Genomic DNA, 18,350 nt, shown 5'->3' with positions numbered 1-18,350 from the left:
GGGTACACATTAAAAAAGTTTACGCGTTCTAAGATGACTTTCTGGAGGGTCGCCTAAAATATGTATGTCGACGTGCTCCGCCATATTCCCAGTGTAGTGGATGGTCATATAGTACTAACATGTAAAGGTTGTGCTAATGTTCTCGAATAGCCTAACGTTACATAATTTCACAAACACGACTGCATTCGACGAGACATCTATGGTAGTTAAGTGTTAATGGTTTGTAGCACTACTCTTCCACTACAAAATGTAAAGCGATACTCACGCGAGACGCCAAATCCTATTCAAATTACCTTTTTATTTTGGCCCAGTCTTAAAGATTTTTATAAATGTTGGATTCAGGTCTTATTAAAGATTTCAAATTAGTCATTATTTGTTAAATTACTACAACTTTGGTCCTTTTATTTAAGCCCGACCAGGCGAGATAAACTGTTGGAGATATGTAAATATTTCATAGTCTTGGATTGTAAAAAAATATATATATAGCCTACATTTGAAAAAGAAACGTATCTTATCTGGTGTCAAAGTACTGGAGACAGAAACCACCAGAAAACTTTATCTGTTCTTTGTCGTTATAAATGTCAACTTTATTACCAAATGACTGCTGAAGTTTTTTTTTTTTTTTTTTTTTTTACAGAACTCCAGCATCTGTCTCACTCTTCCCAGAACCCCCTCTTGTGGTTGATGGCGTCAATGACTTTAGTCCTGCTTTAGTCCTGAGTGTTCCCTCCCTTTCCTCTGCCCAGAGAATCTGGCACGCCCATGCAAACGCTTGAGAGATCATGGGTTGTGAAGAGTGAACGCTGGCAGTTTCTCAGTGTTTGGATGTACAAATGAAAACAGAAGTCTTTTTTCAGTTCCTTCTGATCTGTGATCAGTGATTTCTGATGTGTAGCTAACTATTTATTATTCGTCCACACGCAGCGGCTTCTCTCTCTCCCGACAGAACGGTGTTTTCGTGTTTTCTATCTTGTGAGTCAGTGTTTTTGTACGTTCTTGTCGCGTCTATCTGTTCTAAAATGTCTTAGAGATAGAGATAAACCTCTTTAGAGATAAACCTCACACATGCCGAAGCTCGGGCTGCACTGACCGGTCGGCCTTCAACATCACCGACCCCCAGTACTGCATCTGGCCCACAGCGGAGGCGCCTTACGCGGCGCAAGATTAAGCAGAAGGGGGGGTAAGCGTGAGGGTATATGGGCTAGGCTAGCCAGCTTTCCCCACAATAAACTGGATCACATTCGATTACTGCTGTTGTGTCTTTGTTTGCGGTGTGTACTCAATGCGCGTCACTGACGCTTTTCATATGATAGGAACATCTAAAAATAATGCTATTATCAACACTTACTCGTAACTCGTTCATCTCGACAGCTGTAATGGTACTTTGGATGTGTTACAAAGTTGGTAATAATGATGAAGACGGACTCGGCGTGACTGGGAATCGTGTTTATTCAGAACTCTCCGATACAAACACAATAAACTTGTGCTGACAGACAGCGCTCTCATAACTCAGTAGTTACTATAAATAACTCTGTTAGCAATCGCTGAGCTCCGTCTCCGTGATGTCCGGTTCGCGAACGAATCATTCTTTTGAATCGGTTCTTTTTAGTGAACCGAGTCAGTTCACCAAATCGGACTGAATCGTTCTAAACGGTTCGCGTCTTCAGTCAGCGCTGATCCATAATTTACTAAAGTTACTAACTTTCTGACATGAGTGACAGCCCCTCCGACTAGAAATAGACTAATAACCTGAAGTATATGCTGTAACTACGACAGTTCACTGAACTGAGACTGACAGAACCGATGTGAAGTGAACTCCGGTCCATCCGTCTCTCTGGCAGCAGCTCGTGCCTGCTCGTGCGTCGTAGACCTCGTTAAACCACGCCCCCTCCGCTCATTTCAAATGCAAAGATGTCAGCCAATCACAACAGTGGGCGTTTTTACTGAAGTCTCACAGCAGACACGCCTCTTGAAACAGGGCATTCAGCCACAGGGCAAACATCAGTATTGCAAAAAAGGCCTTTTAATTCTAAATTATGACATTTTATGATGTAAAAATCATACTAACAATATAAGTACACCTCAGCAAACATTATAAAATAATAGAAAAATGCCATGCCATGGGACCTTTAATAGCTGTAGCTGTGTTGCTTACATCAGGGGCCCGTTTCAGTAAGGAGGTTCAACCAACTTTGAGTTTAAACCTGAACTCTGAGTTGACTTACTCTGAGGTGGGAAACTCTTGAGTTTTGGGTTTCAGAACAGCTGAATTGAGGTAGTTTAATCAACTCTGAGTTGACTGACTCTGAGTTAAGCACATGCACTCCAACTATGAAAAGCCACGATCAATGGAGCTCCGAAATTACGATTCACCATGGCAACAGCACCCAACAAAAAGACGTTCCCATACTTCCGGGTCAATATGTAGTGCTGCGTCCCAATTTGCATACTATCCGTACTAAATAGTATTCGAAAAAAGAATTAGTATGTCCCAAATCTTAGTATGTTGAAAAAAGTATTCCAAAGATTCCCGGATGGTTTACTATTTCCGGTCAGAATCCGAAGTGCAGATCGACGCGCACTCTAACGGCTGATATTGCCCACAACCCATTGCGAGATGGACGAGGATTCGATTAGAACTACAAACGCGGATAAAAAGTGTAAAAAAACTACAAACATGACGGTTACGCGAGTCTGCCGGTTAAGTGGAGAGGATTAGATAAAGTGGTTTGAGTGAGCAATTATCAGTATTTAACCTGACGAAAAGATATTTATTCAATATTATCCACATTATATTTCTCCTTCAGCAGCATTGAGAACTTTTGTAATGATACGTTTGGCCATTAACTTTGCAAACACATGAGAGAGTCTCTTCATTAAAGACCCACGAAAGGCAGATCAACGAGCGACTACATTTCTCTCCGATTCGGTAGGAAATTAAATTGAAAGTGGCGATTTGAACTGTGACGATGATTGACAGGGCAGTTTAAACGGTGACGGGACGCACGTAACAGAGTCCGTTAAAGATGACGAAGTAGTATGTCCCAAAGCTTGCATACTCTTCTGCTACACACTCAAAAGTATGTACTTTTTCTTCACAAAAAGAGTACATACTTTTAGGACGTAGTATAAGTAGGCGAATTGGGACGCAGTCCAAGTTACCGCTGCTGTGAGAGTGTTTCTAATACAGTGTCTATGGGAGTGACGGTGAAAATTAACATCTTTCTCTCTTTTCACTTCTGTTATCAATCTCACTCTATTTTTTCCCGCTTTTTGAAAGTTGTGAAATCACTATTGTGGAGTTTTTATTTTGCTATTTGAGCAAATGGGCACAAAAACATATATATTTAATGTATTCTTTCATTCACCGCTATAAGAGTTAACCCAACTATGACGACTTCAGCTTCGGAAACCCAGAAATGTGAAAAGGGTCTATGCACTTTTTCACATAATGAAATGTTCTCTAAATCCCGCCTGTTACATTTATTAATTATGGTAATGACATTAACATTTGACTTCTACTCAGGCCAGCCAAACACCAGCACCACTGACAGATGAAGAGGAGATGGAGGAAGAATATTAACATCCAACAGGAAAAAGAATGGAGTATACTGTAAAAATAAAAGGTGCCTGGAGGAACCTTTTGGGGTTCTTCACTTTGCCACACCGGCGGAACCGTCTGTAGATCCTGTAGGCACCCTTTCAAAAGAGGCGGTTCTCTGAGGCACCACCCAGGATTCCTGAGGAACCCTTCCTTTAGGAACCACCTTGGGTGCTTCAAGGCACCATTTCCCAATGTAACCCCCCCCCCCCCCCCTCTTTATTTACTATTAAATAAAATTGATCTATTTACATTTTATTTTTTTGACCAATGAAAAACTAAAACCAAATGCAAAGCAAACATTTTTTATTAATAAACAACAACAATATTCATAGAAAAGTTCAATAAATATTTACCTTGAATACTGTAGCTATCAACATCTAATTCTTTGAAGCACATATATAATGTTAATATTGCTATACATTAAGAGTTTACATCTTGGCAAAACTGCAAAAGATAAATATGAGTTCTTACAACTTTAAAATATAAATAAACAATAATACAATTAAAATCTACTACAGTAAAATGTACAATGCAGTCAATTGTAACATTTTCACTCTGGGAATATTCACACTGGGCATTTTAAGTAATTGATAAGCCTCAACACAACTGTAGGTAGCTTGATGCTCTCCTTCTGAATGCCCAACAGATACTGCAGAAAAGTCAGTGTTTTAATTGGTTTCTTGTACTGTATGTTGAATAGGAAGTAGGCACTCATAGTGAGGCCTACACCCATGGTTACATCAGCAGGTTCATCAGCAAACAGTTCTTCACCATCAAGAAAGACTGCAATGCTGCTGTTGGAGCCATTCTGTATATTGGCATGGGTTGGCGCTGTGATCTCCCACAAGTCTTCTTAAGACGGGGGCTAATTACTGCAGGTGTGGCGCACAGCAAGGTATATGGTTTTTGACCGTGAGACGGCGTGTGGGCTAATCATGGAGACTGAGAGTTAAGTTTATTGTTTTATTTTTTGTTATCTTAATAAATGGATTGGCATATCCGACTTTAAGTTCACATGCTTGAAAGTTTATTATTTTTATGTTTTGTTAATATATTTAAGCCAAGAGGAAACAGCCCGTCAAAAACACGCGTGCAAAACGACTTAAATGTGCGCCAACAAATAGTCAAAAACCCACCTCTGTATGAGAAAAAGACTGATCAAGTTTAAACGACATGGACCGTGTGCTGTTTGAGCACCTTGTCTTCGACGGTGAGCGGTAGCGGAGATCGGTGACGGTGGTCGGGACCGGGACCGGTGGCGGAGATCGGTGATGGTGGTCGGGACCGGTGGCGGAGATCGGTGACGGTGATCGGGACCGGTAGCGGCGAGAGATCGGTGATGGTGGTCGGTGGTCGGCAGCGGATGTTGGAGTAAACAGTGATGCGGTCCGGACTCGACAAGGACGGGCGCTAAAGACGGCGGAGGTTGGTGAGCGTTCTCACATTGGACAGTGAGAATTTGACACCATCACCAAGTTAAGTAAAGTTCTGTTGAAAGGAACGAGTAAAAGAGGTATGAGCAGTTAACACACACATAAGAAGATGTAGGCTATGAACCAGATGCCTGCCGTTATTAAAGTGTAAACGATGACGAGGGAACACAATGCCTTGACATTGGTTTATTGACAATGACATTTTCAAAAGAGGACTTGAAATAAGAGACTTTTGGGTTTACAAGAAAATGAAAGCGTTTATGCTTTATTTTTGTTTCTGATGCTCGTTTTCATGATATTTTGAAATATTGTTTCTGGGTTGATTTAAAAACGAGGTAAAATGGATAAAGATCATCAAGGTACTGAGGTAACTCATGTGGTGTCAGCTGACTTAAAAAATGTTAATGAGGATGAAGCCTCTGTAAAAAAAAAGGTCTACAAAACTGACAGCAAAAGCACTGCTTTCTAAACTAAGTGACTTAGAGACATTAAGAAAATCCAAATTAAGTAAAGCTACCAACATAAAACAAACTGTTCAAGATTTAATGTGTCAGTCTGGTTATGAAACTGAAATAAAAAGTAGCTTCAGCAAATATCAAGCCTTGATTAACGACGCAAAGGTTGCACATAACAATCTGCTTGAGTTGCTACCCATGGATGAAAAAGAAAAGCATGAAACCTGGTTCAAAGCAAAGCTTTTAAGTGTGAACGAATTTTGCCAGTATGTGGAAAATCATTTTAAGAGTACAAATGATGGTACTACTGTTTCCCTTGAGGATGACATAAGGCCAACAGACAGTATATCAAATGTTGGAACATCATCTTGCTCTAAAAGTCACATCAGTGGAAGATCAAGTCGATCAAGCAAAGCTGCATTGGAAGTTGCACATGCGCAAGCAGAAGCCAAGAAAGCTGCACTCCTAGCGCGCGCAGCAGCGCTAAAAAAGAAACATGAATTGGAAAGGGAGGCGGAATCAATACGGAAAAGATTGGAACAAGTGGAAATGGATGCTGAGATTGAAGCCTCAGATGCAGAGTTGGCAGTACTGCAAGGATTTTCAGATCAAGATGGAATGGGATCTTACTTTGAGAAGCAAACATCGAAAAAAAGACCTGAGTTTTCTGATGTGAAGTTTGAGAGATCTACCAGATTGATGAATAATAAAAGTTTACCTGTTGCAGTTGCAAGATCCACTGAAAATGTTGCACATGCAGTTGATGACAATTCTACACGACAGATTCTGAAAAGGCAAAATGAAATATCTGAGCTGCTCTTACAACAACACAAAGCAAGCCAACTGCCGCCAAGACACGTACCTGTTTTTGAAGGTGACCCACTGAAGTTCAAAATGTTCATGCAAGCTTTTAGGCATTGTGTGGAGGAGAAAGCTGCATCTTAAGGCCAATTTATACTTCTGCGTCGAGTGCACGCAGAGGGTACGGCGTACCCTACGCATAGACGCGTTGGATACGCCGTACCCTACGCCGTAGCCTGACGCGCACCTCTCCAAAAATGTAACAACGCGTCAATTCTACGCGGACCGCAAGCGCTGTGATTGGTCTGCCACAACCCTTCCCTCAGGTCATTAAATAAATAAAAAATCTGCGATAGGAGTGTGTGTGTGTGTGTGTGTGTCAAGAAATTGGATGATAGTTCTTTACGACTGCTATAACACAATATTTTGCAGTCCAGCGATTCTTTATGGTAGTAAATAAATACATAGATCCGCTGAGTATAGTTTATTTATTTTCTCGTTAAAACCAAAGATGTTAATCAGTGATTGTATATCAAGAACAGGGACACATTAGGGTATATTTCGTGAATGAAGTCTCCGCAACAACAATCGATTGCTCGAGCCACCGCTGCTGAAAACAGCGGCCACAAGCACTCTGCATGATTTCACAAACACATTCCAGCGCCAGATCGCCTTATTTAACTTTACTAATCAACTAGAGATGCTTAATTTGTATTAGATACAACAACTCAAGCTGCAAGAAAAGCCGCTCTCTCACTGCTGCTGATATTCCGACATGAAGGCACACATTCTACACAACAAACTGCTTCTTCTTCGGCTGTTGTCTTGATTACACCAACATGCCCGAGGACACTGCCCACTAGCGTCTGCATGTGGAATTGCATATTGACGCAGACAACAGCGCAGAAGTATAAATGCTCACGACGGCGTCGGCTACGCGCGTACACTACGGCGTACACTACGGCGTACTCTCGACGCAGAAGTATAAATGGGCCTTAAGGGTGATTGCATGTATTTTTTGGAAAGGTACACCAGGGGGCGCCCTCACGATCTTGTACAAAGCTGTTTACATATGAGTGCGGAGAGAGGCTTTGTAACAGCTAAAGCTCTCTTACAGGAACACTTCGGTAATGAAACCAAGATTACAGCAGCATATATGGAAAAGATTCTCAACTGGCCTGTGGTGAAGGCTGAAAGTGTTTTGTTACTACAGGACTATGCATTATTTTTACGTGGATGCAGTAATGCAATGTCAGATTTAGAGGACATGAAAGAGCTGGATTTGCCTGCTAACCTCAAAATTATCGTTTCAAAACTTCCTTTTAAATTGAGGGAAAAATTTAGAAGTTCTGCATGTGATATTCGGGAGAGACACCACCGCAGACCTTTAAAGACGTTGTACACTTTGTGGAATATCAAGTCAAAATCTTGTCTGATCCTATTTTTGGTGATATTCAAACTACTGAAAGAGAAAGGCAGATTAAAAGAGATGTGTATACAGCAAAGTCTAAGTTGAAGCGAGATAACTTTGTTACGAACGTCTGCGCTGTTAGCAAAGTACAACACAAGGACATACAAGAAGGTAAACAAAGGGACAGCAACCTCAGTATCAATTGTTTATTCTGTTTACAAGATCACAGTCTGGATGAATGTCAACGATTTGCCAAAAACAAACATCGTGAAAAGATCAACTTCTTAAAGGAAAAAGGAGTATGTTTTGGGTGTCTCAATACTGGGCATTTGAGCAAAAATTGCGATAAGCGCAAAATCTGTGAAAAATGCAAACGGAGCCATCCAACAGCTTTACACATTCACGTCAAACAAGTGGACAAATCAATGAACAGCAGCATCTATCCCAATGGACCTAAACCAGCTGTAAACCATACGCTTGTGTCGGCTCAGACATTTGGGAGCCAGACCGGGGCCGGTAGTAGTGGAATGCTCTCCATCCTGCCAGTTCAAGTAAAAGCACAAAAGGGAAACAAAGTGATTCAGACTTACGCTTTTCTGGACAATGGCTCAACATCCACATTCTGCTCTGAAGCTCTTATGCGTAGACTTAATCTCACTGGGACAAAGTCAAAAATATGTTTGTTAACGATGAGCCCAAAGACATCAGTGTCAACATACATTGTGAATGGACTTGAAGTAGCTAGCCTTAGTGGAACAAGGTACTACAGTCTTCCAAATGTTTACACACAGAAAACAATGCCAGTTGATACAGCAAACATCATAAAACAAGAGGACATTACACAGTGGCCTTACCTTGAGCACATTGAAATCCCTGAAATTGATGCTAACGTGGAGTTATTAATAGGTACTAATGCTTCAAAGTTGCTGGAACCATGGGAAATTGTGAATAGCCAAGGTGAGGGTCCTTTTGCTGTTAAAACCCTATTAGGGTGGGTGGTCAATGGCTTAGGAAAGGATTCCAAAGACAACATGAATGACAATGGCTATCATACTGCTGCTGTAAACAAATTATCTGTGGAATCACTTCAGCTGCTATTGGAAAAGCAGTATCAAAGTGATTTCAATGAAAAAATCGCTGACGACAAAGAAGAAATGTCAAGGCAGGAGGCAAGATTCATTGAAATAATGGCTCAGTCTGTAAAGTTAAAGGACGGACATTACAGTTTAAAGCTGCCATTCAAAGCCCAAAAGGTAACCCTGCCAAACAATCGTTGTATTGCTCAACAGCGCCTCAGTGGACTAAAAAGGAAAATGGAAAGAAATGAGAAGTTCCACCAAGAATACACAAGCTTTTTGGAAAATGTCATCAGCAGTGGTTATGCAGAAATAGTACCACAGGATGAGTTGCGTTGTGGAGAAGATAACCTGTTCTATATTCCTCATCATGGAGTGTATCATCCGACCAAAGGCAAGTTGCGAGTTGTCTTCGACTGCGGAGCCAAGTTTAAAGGAACTTCTTTGAACGAACAACTTCTGCAGGGTCCGAACCTCACAAGTTCCTTAATAGGAGTGTTTCTACGATTCAGACAAGAACCGGTTGCTTTTATGTCTGATGTGAAGTCTATGTTTTATCAAGTTAAAGTGGATGAGGAAGACAAAGACTTTCTAAGGTTCCTGTGGTGGCCTAATGGAAATCTGTGCAAGCAAGTTGAAGAGTACAGAATGACTGTACATCTCTTTGGAGCAGTGTCGTCGCCTAGTTGTGCATGTTATGCTTTAAGGAAGACTGCAGACGACAAACGGAAGAGTTATTCGGATGAAGTGATTGACACGGTACATAGAAATTTCTATGTGGACGATTGTCTGAAAAGCTCCCCGTCTGTGCAGAAGGCAGTACAGATCGTCCATGACCTGGCTGACCTTTGTCAAAAAGGAGGTTTTCATCTTACACAGTGGATAAGTAACAGTCGCAAAGTCCTTGAAACAATTCCTGAGAAAGAACATGCTAAAAGTGTGAGTGAACTCAATTTAGACATAGACCAGCTCCCGGTGGAAAGGGCACTAGGGCTACATTGGTGTCTGGAAAATGACAAATTGAACTTCCATGTGAACTGCAAAGAACGGATGCAAACACGACGAGGAATTCTATCAATCATTAGTTCAGTGTACGATCCCTTAGGGTACCTGGCGCCAGTCCTTCTTCCAGCCAAGCACATTTTACAAGAGTTGTGCAGAAGGAACTATGGCTGGGATGAAGAAATTCCACAAACCTTAAAACAACAATGGATAAATTGGTTGACTGACCTAAAAGAGATCTCAGAGTTCAGAGTGAGTAGGTGTTTGAAACCACACGACTTTGGAACACCAGTCCATGCCCAGTTGCACCATTTTGCTGATGCCAGCGAAAGGGGATATGGCACAGTAACATACCTGAGGTTACAGAACAAAGCAGGTCATGTACATGTTTCCTTTCTTCTTGGGAAGTCCAGAGTAGCACCTCTTAAACCTGTAACCATTCCTCGTTTGGAACTCACTGCTGCTGTATTGGCTGTTCGGGTGGACAAGATGGTGAAATCAGAGTTGCAGCTTTCTTTGGCCGAATCCTGTTTCTGGACTGATAGTAGTACAGTTTTGAAGTACATCAACAATGAAAACAAAAGGTTTCGAACATTTGTAGCCAACAGAATAGTCATCATTAGGGAAGCTTCAGACCCAGCACAGTGGCAGTATGTTCACACAAAACAAAATCCTGCAGATGACGCATCCAGAGGACTGACAGTCCACAAGCTTCTAAACAGCAAAACGTGGCTATCAGGTCCAGAATTCATGTGGAAAGCAAGAGAAACATGGTTACGGTATGAAGTAGAGTCCACATTGGAAGAGGATGATCCAGAGGTCAAACTGGAGATCTCTACAAACACAATAATTATTCAAGAGGATAACGCAACCAATCAACTCATCACATATTTCTCTAACTGGAAAAGGTTGAAGGTCGCAGTTGCATGGTTACTCAAGGTAAAAAAGACTCTATTGGAGTTGAGTCAAAGAAGGAAGCAACTTGTGAAGGATGAAATGGCTGACCTTGATGTTGACAAGAAAATGTTGGAGGCCAGAAAATCATTGAAACGAGACAGTGTATCAACTGAGGATCTATTAGCAGCAGAAAACGCTATCCTTCAGTTCTGTCAGAGGGAAAGATTTAACAATGAGATTTGTGCACTAAAGACGGGAAAACCTGTAAAAGGGTGTAGCCCTATCTACAAGCTGAATCCTGTTCTAGAAGATGGACTGTTAAGAGTTGGTGGAAAATTGTCCAGGACTGCAATGCCCGAAGAGAGCAAACACCCAGTCATCCTGTGTAAAGATCAGCACATCTCCATGTTAATTCTTAAACATATTCACGAACAGACGAGGCACGGTGGGAGAAATTACATCCTTTCTAAATTGAGAGAAAAGTTCTGGGTCACTCATGCCAATGCAGCAGCAAGGAAAATCTTGTCAAGTTGTGCTTTTTGCAGACGTCACCAAGGAAAAATGTGTGATCAAAAAATGGCTGATCTCCCCAAAGAAAGGATTACTCCAGACTTACCTCCATTTACTAACGTTGGCGTGGACTATTTCGGGCCTATTGAGGTAAAACAAGGACGTTCCTATGTTAAACGTTATGGGGTTATCTTTACATGCATGGCCTGCAGGGCAGTTCATTTAGAAGTGGCACACTCATTAGACACAGACTCTTGCATCAGTGCTATTCGTCGATTCATATGCCGAAGAGGACCCGTTGCACACTTTCGCTCGGACAATGGCACAAATTTCACAGGAGCAGAGAAGGAGCTAAAAAAAGCAATTGCAGAGTTAAACAACAAATCAATTGAGAGCTTTAATTCATGACAACATCAAGTGGACTTTCAACCCACCTGCAGCTTCACATCATGGCGGTGCTTGGGAAAGCATGATCAGACTGGTCAGGAAGGTCTTGGTATCTGTTTTACATCTACAGGCTTTAACTGATGAAACCTTAGTCACAGTCTTATGTGAAGCCGAAGCAATCTTGAATGACCGACCAATTACAAGAGTTTCTGAGGATCCTAATGATCTAGAGCCATTGACACCTAATCATCTTCTTACTTTGAAAAGGAAACCAGTTTTGCCTCCAGGTCTGTTTGATCAAAAGGACCAGTACGTAAGACGAAGGTGGAAACAGGCTCAGTATCTTTCAGATTTATTCTGGAAAAGGTGGACAAAAGAATATCTTGTTACTCTACAGGAAAGACAAAAATGGAACAAAGCAAAACGTAATCTTACAGCAGGAGATATCGTTTTGATTGCAGATGCTACAGCACCACGAAATTCTTGGATGATTGGAAGGATTATTAAATCCTTTCCAGACAAAGCAGGCATAGTCAGATCTGTGCAAGTGCAAACCAAAACAAACGTAATTGAAAGACCAGTGACAAAATTAGGCCTATTGGTAGAGCAGTCAATGTAAAAGTGAACAAATACACTAAAAGAGGGGTTTATTTGTTTGTTTACTTGTTTATTGTTTTTATTGTAAGATGTTTTTTTTGTGGTATTAATGTCTCCATACATGAATATGTTTATAATTGTTATGTCTTGAAGTGCCATGAACAATTAGGGGCCGGTTGTGTTGGAGCCATTCTGTATATTGGCATGGGTTGGCGCTGTGATCTCCCACAAGTCTTCTTAAGACGGGGGCTAATTACTGCAGGTGTGGCGCACAGCAAGGTATATGGTTTTTGACCGTGAGACGGCGTGTGGGCTAATCATGGAGACTGAGAGTTAAGTTTATTGTTTTATTTTTTGTTATCTTAATAAATGGATTGGCATATCCGACTTTAAGTTCACATGCTTGAAAGTTTATTATTTTTATGTTTTGTTAATATTTTTAAGCCAAGAGGAAACAGCCCGTCAAAAACACGCGTGCAAAACGACTTAAATGTGCGCCAACAGCTGCTTTCACCAAATGGGTTTCCTGTAATCACCAAAGTTGGTGTGAGGTTCTGTGGAGGCTGTTGGTTGAAAAAAGAGGTAGTTAAGATACAATTTAATTTACAAAATCTTTACATTTATTCATTTTCCACATACATTTATCTAAAGTGACTAAAAAATTAGGAACATCAAATGCAACTGATCACAAAGCTACACTGTAAAAAATTGAAAATTTTCTAGTGACTGATCACATCAACATTTTTTAGTTTGCATAAATTCACAGAAATTCAATTTGGCCAACTGAAAAATGTAGATGTGATCGGTCACTAGAAATTTTTCAATTTGAGATCTGAATTTTGTTTTACTGTGTAACAATATACATAATATACAAGGCCATTTTGTTGTGCCTTTTGTAGTGCCTTTTATGGTTGTGGAGCAGTTAATTGCATAATATCTCTAGGAATAACTGGCATAATACTGGCAAAACTTTAAGCTGATTATCTGAATCATCAATGACATTACATTTGCATATATACATTAAAATCTGACCTTGTTTATCACGCACAGTCCTGCAGGATCATCATTTAAAAGGTACGGCAATACAAGGATTCCTGCAATGACCATGAGGCCTACAAATTTGAAGAATATAACGGTTTAATAAACTATATATAACAACGTTTTTTAAAACGAAAAATAAATTCATACACGTTTGGAACAACTTGAGGGTGAGTAAATGATGGCAGAATTATTATTTTTTGGTGAACTGTTCCTTTAATAGTAGTGTTGGTATAAGGGAAAGTTTACACACAAATGAAACTTCTGACATCATTTAATCATTCTCTTATTATCATTCACTTTCACTGTAGCTTTTACCCATATGTGAATGGTGGTTTTGGAAAGGACCTAAGCACAAACTTAGGGCAGTGATACAATTCTAAAAAAGAATAATACAAAAGTAATCTTACATATCCAACGCCTGTTTGGTCTCTCAAGTTTGGACACATCTTAATGAGTGCAGTACACACTTCTTTATACTGCTGCTGTGTAGGATACCTTAGGAATGATACATTTGCTGTTATAAAGTAAATGCAGTGTCATTGTGGACATTCAATAGCAGATGTAACTAATAGTTACACAGATGTCTATTCAAAATGTTATGTTTTCTATTAGTGTGTGTGTGTGTGTGTGTGTGTGTGTGTGTGTGTGCGTGCGTGCGTGCGTGCGTGCGTGCGTGTGTGTGTGTGTGTGACTTACCAAGTTATGGTGCATGTATAGTCAAACAGCACCTGCACAATCTGTGACCTCCATTTAGAACGGGATGTTGGCTGGTGCAATTCAGCCATGTTGTTTTCCATTTTTTGCTTTAGCAAAACAGGGAAATCTGGTAATTTGAAAATTGTTGGCCAAGTTTGTCCTGCATTTGTCTCATGATCTATATTAGATGATGGCCCATTTCAACAGTCATTGTTTAACTATTTACACACCTTCAAAAGATGGGGCAAGTGCAGAGAGGTCATTTCTTGTCAGCCAGCAACAGACATTAGAAACTGTCCACAGCCTCACATTAGAGATGTCCCTATAAAAGTCAATTCATGAATCAATTCTTATGCTCATCAATATATATATATATATATATATATATATATATATATATATATATATATATATATATATATATTATTCCTGTGATCAAAGCTGATTTTTTAGCATCACCACTGAAGGATCATGGCACATGATCCGTCAGAAATCATTCTAATATGATGATTAGAATAAATGAATAAAACAATATAGTCACAAATGGGTAATCATCTGGGTCCAAGCACCAGTGTGAATGATTAGTTCATTCATTCAATTATTTCAATTGAAATGTTTCTTTAAGTACATGAATCGATTGATTTATAAATAATTTTCTGAATTTGTTTCATGAATAAGGCCTGACTGACAAACATCATTTCATTTATACTATATATATATATACTCACATTTGCTGCTGCTCAGTGAACCTTATTTTTCAGAGAAATAATAACGAATGTTCTGAGGAAAGAAAAAAATAAAAGGAAAGGGTTAGGGTAAAAAATATACAGATTGTACTGTAAACAATATCATTATGTCTCATTATTAATAAAAGTTAAGATTTGATAAAACCGGTTACAGCAACAAAACAAACAAACAAAAAAACTTTTTTTTTTAAAAATCACTCCCTCTTACTGTTGAATTAAAAAAAGAAGGAAATGGATAAACAAATAAAATTCATTCTTAATGGACAGCAATATATTTTATCGTGTCTGGCAAATAAACATTTTATGATCTATCAGCATTTCACAGATTTTTGTATACACCAATTATATAAAAATATACTGTCAGTACACCAAAGTTATACAAATGAACTAAATCTATGCATTTCTTTCCATTCAAAAGGGATGGAAACTGATAGAAAGGGATTAGGCTCAAAAGTTTCCTTGTCCTGTGGCTCTATCTAGTGGACAACAATATAACAGGCTTTGTTTTTACGTATCTGCTAAAAATAGCTAAATTGATGAATAAATAATAAAAATTAAAACAATGAACCCCTAATTAATTAAAATTTAAATGTATTTCATGATTGACTGTTTAAATAATTTTCTGCTTGTGTTTCATGAATAAGGCCTGACTGACAAACACCATTTTATTTGCAAGTCCAGAAATATACGTACATTTGTTGCTGCTCAATGAACCCTGTTTTTCAGAGAAATACTAAATATACTGGATGTTCTGATGAGAGAAAAAGATAAAAGGAAAGGGTTAGAGTTAGGGTAAAAACATAGCAGTTTGTATACTACAAAAAAAACGAAGAACAAACGATTAAAAATGTGTATTATTGTTAAATAACAGCATGGTAACATAAAATCAATCATGGTTTTGATACACTAACCATTTTACCATGGTATTTGTAGTAAAACTGGGGTTATACAAATGCTAATCAATCTAACGTTACACTTTTACTAAAACCTAAAAAAACTAAAAATAAAATACTTTCAACCTAAAAATACTTTTTTAAATAGCCATACTATTTTAGCATGTAAGTGTGGCCGTGTGTGTTACACATTGTATCTAATTTGTATAATTATTTTGGCGACTTTACTCACCTTGAATGGGAAAGTCATATGAAGCGGTTATTTTAAGGAAATGTCCGTTTGTTTGTTTTTTTCAAATCGCCGCTACTTGCGTTGCGCGCGAGCAGGACGCCAGAGAGCCCTTCGCCGTCTTCTTCTTCGGGTTGTTATTATTATTATTATTAAGAATGTAGCCTAAAATATTTCATTTCATGGTAAACAATATTCACTTATAATGATGCACAGTTTATTTCAATAGGCCGCTGAAACATTAAATATATTCAAATTGTGTAAACTGTGTGGTAAAATGCCTAAGAACAGCATTTTCAGACTTTTTTTTGTCCACATATTTAAAATGGCTTTAAACACATACTAAACAATGTTTTATTAAAAATGCAGAATGTTTTCTGTGATGGATAGGTTTATGGGTAGGCCTACTATATAGGCTATATCCCTATAGGGGGATAGAATATACAAGTTAGTATAAAAAACTGTGTGTGTGTGTGTGTGTGTGTGTGTAACTCACAGTAAATTTGAAATCCGGAAATCAACTCCAATAGAGTTAATTTCACTCTCTCTCTCTCTCTCTCTCTCTCTCTCTCTCTCTCTCTCTCTCTCTCTCTCTCTCTCTCTCTCTCTCTCTCTCTCTCTCTCTCTCTCTCTCTCTCTCTCTCTCTCTCTCTCTCTCTCTCTCTCTCTCTCACACACACACACACACACACACACACACACACACACACACACACACACACACACACACACACACACACACACACACACACACACACACACACACACACACACACACACAGTGTGCGTGTGTGAGTTTGATTTATTAATAATTGTTAACAACAACAACAACATTATAATAATAATAATAATGAACAGGCTGTACATCGTAATATGGCCTCACAGAACTTCTGGGTTTCACCAGATGCTGGCTTTTACAAAAGAGATCTTCTAGGAACCACTGAACTGTTTACAGATCTTACAAGAACCCTTTTATAGAATTTGAGTTCCTCTAAGTTCCCCCAAAGCACTTCAAGGTCTCATGGTAATGAAAAGGTGACTACAGGACCTCAGAACTGAATACAGAGTTCTTAAGGGATCCCATAAGTTCCTGCAAGAACCGTAAAGACTGTCAGTGGTTCCACCAGTAACCCTACTATAGGAGAAAGAGCTTTGAGGCACTTAAAATACATTTTGAAGTTCCTTGAGTATCCGATAGGATATTTGAGGCACCTTTAATTTTTACAGTGATTTGTAGGAAATAAAGATGACCATAAAAAATTGTAAATAAATGTATTTAACAGCTGTGGTGGTTATGGCCTATATCTCGTACTACCATCTGGCAGTATCCTTCCATTCCATACAGTAATCCATTTTCAGAAAGTGTGATGATGGGAATATGAGTGTCATCAATGCGTCCAACCACTGGAAATTCTAATTATTAGGTTACTTCTAGAGGATTATCAAGTGAATGTTAGGATCCTGTATAAAAGCACAAGCCATTTTTGTCACTTTGACAGTGTCCTCATGAATGAAAATATAAGCAATGAATGAATGTTCCTCCACTGCAAAGAATGCTTTTCTTATGTATTTCTATGTATTATTGTCAAGTGGCAGATAATTTTATTTGTTTTAGGGCTGTCAAAAGATTAATCGCATCCAAAATAAAAGTTTGTGTTTACATAATATATGTGTGTGTACTCTGTTAATTATTATTTATATATAAATACACACACAAACATGTATATATTTAAGAAAAGAATATTATTTTTATAAAACATTTATATTTATATATATTATAGATTATATAAATGTATATACAGTATATACATGCAAATATTTCTTAAATATATACATGAATGTGTGTGTATTTATATATAAATAATAATTAACAGAGTACACACACATATATTATGTAAACACAAACTTTTATTTTGGATGCGATTAATCGCGATTAATCGTTTGACAGCCCTAGTTTAAAGTAAACTTTGCTTACATTAGATTTAGATTAAATAAATAAAAAAATTGATATTTGTACTTTAAATACGGCCAAAATACTCAGTAAGAAAAGCATTTGTGGCGTTTGAATGAATGAATGAAGTATTTAACCACCGCTGGCGCTTTAAAAACGGGAGGAGACTGAAAGAAACTCTGGGTTTACCAAAGAAAACCTGCTCCTGACCAGGTTAGGTTCACAGAGTAAGTTACCGTGGTAACTGACTCTGAGTATAAGTTACCTCTCTTTCAGAAACGGGCTTGACTTACCCTGCTTTCTCGGGTTTGACATACCTCCCAGTCTGAAACAGAAAACCCAGAGTTTCCCTCATTTTAGGGTTAACATACTCAAGAGTTTTCACCTCCTTTCTGAAACGGGCCCCAGTTCAGACTGGGATATGTACGATTTTTAAAAATGTTTTTAAAAGAAGTCTCTTATGCTGAATGAATATGCTCACAATTATTATTTGATGAATAGAAGGTTCAAAAGACCAGTATTTATCGATAATAGAAAGCTTTCAAAGAATCCCAAATAATAATAATAATAATAATAATAAAAACATGTTCCCTTTCAAAAGCTACACTCAATGCTGCATGA

The 18,350-nt window shown here is 38.7% G+C and overlaps 1 long non-coding RNA gene across 1 annotated transcript; it reads right to left on the bottom strand.

Annotated features, from left to right (window-relative positions):
* Positions 1–14,149: 14,149 nt before the first annotated feature.
* LOC307123758 lies at positions 14,150–15,456 on the bottom strand. The gene is made up of 3 exons (XR_013816205.1): positions 15,350–15,456; positions 14,639–14,690; positions 14,150–14,232 (listed from the first exon to the last, which is right to left on the bottom strand). It is a non-coding gene; the product is annotated as an uncharacterized lncRNA (long non-coding RNA).
* Between the last annotated feature and the right edge of the window lie 2,894 nt (positions 15,457–18,350).

Source organism: Gobio gobio, assembly GCF_949357685.1.
Source record: "Gobio gobio genome assembly, chromosome: 3".
In the NCBI taxonomy this organism is placed as follows: domain Eukaryota; kingdom Metazoa; phylum Chordata; class Actinopteri; order Cypriniformes; family Gobionidae; genus Gobio; species Gobio gobio.
This window is presented reverse-complemented; position numbering and strand designations above follow the sequence as displayed.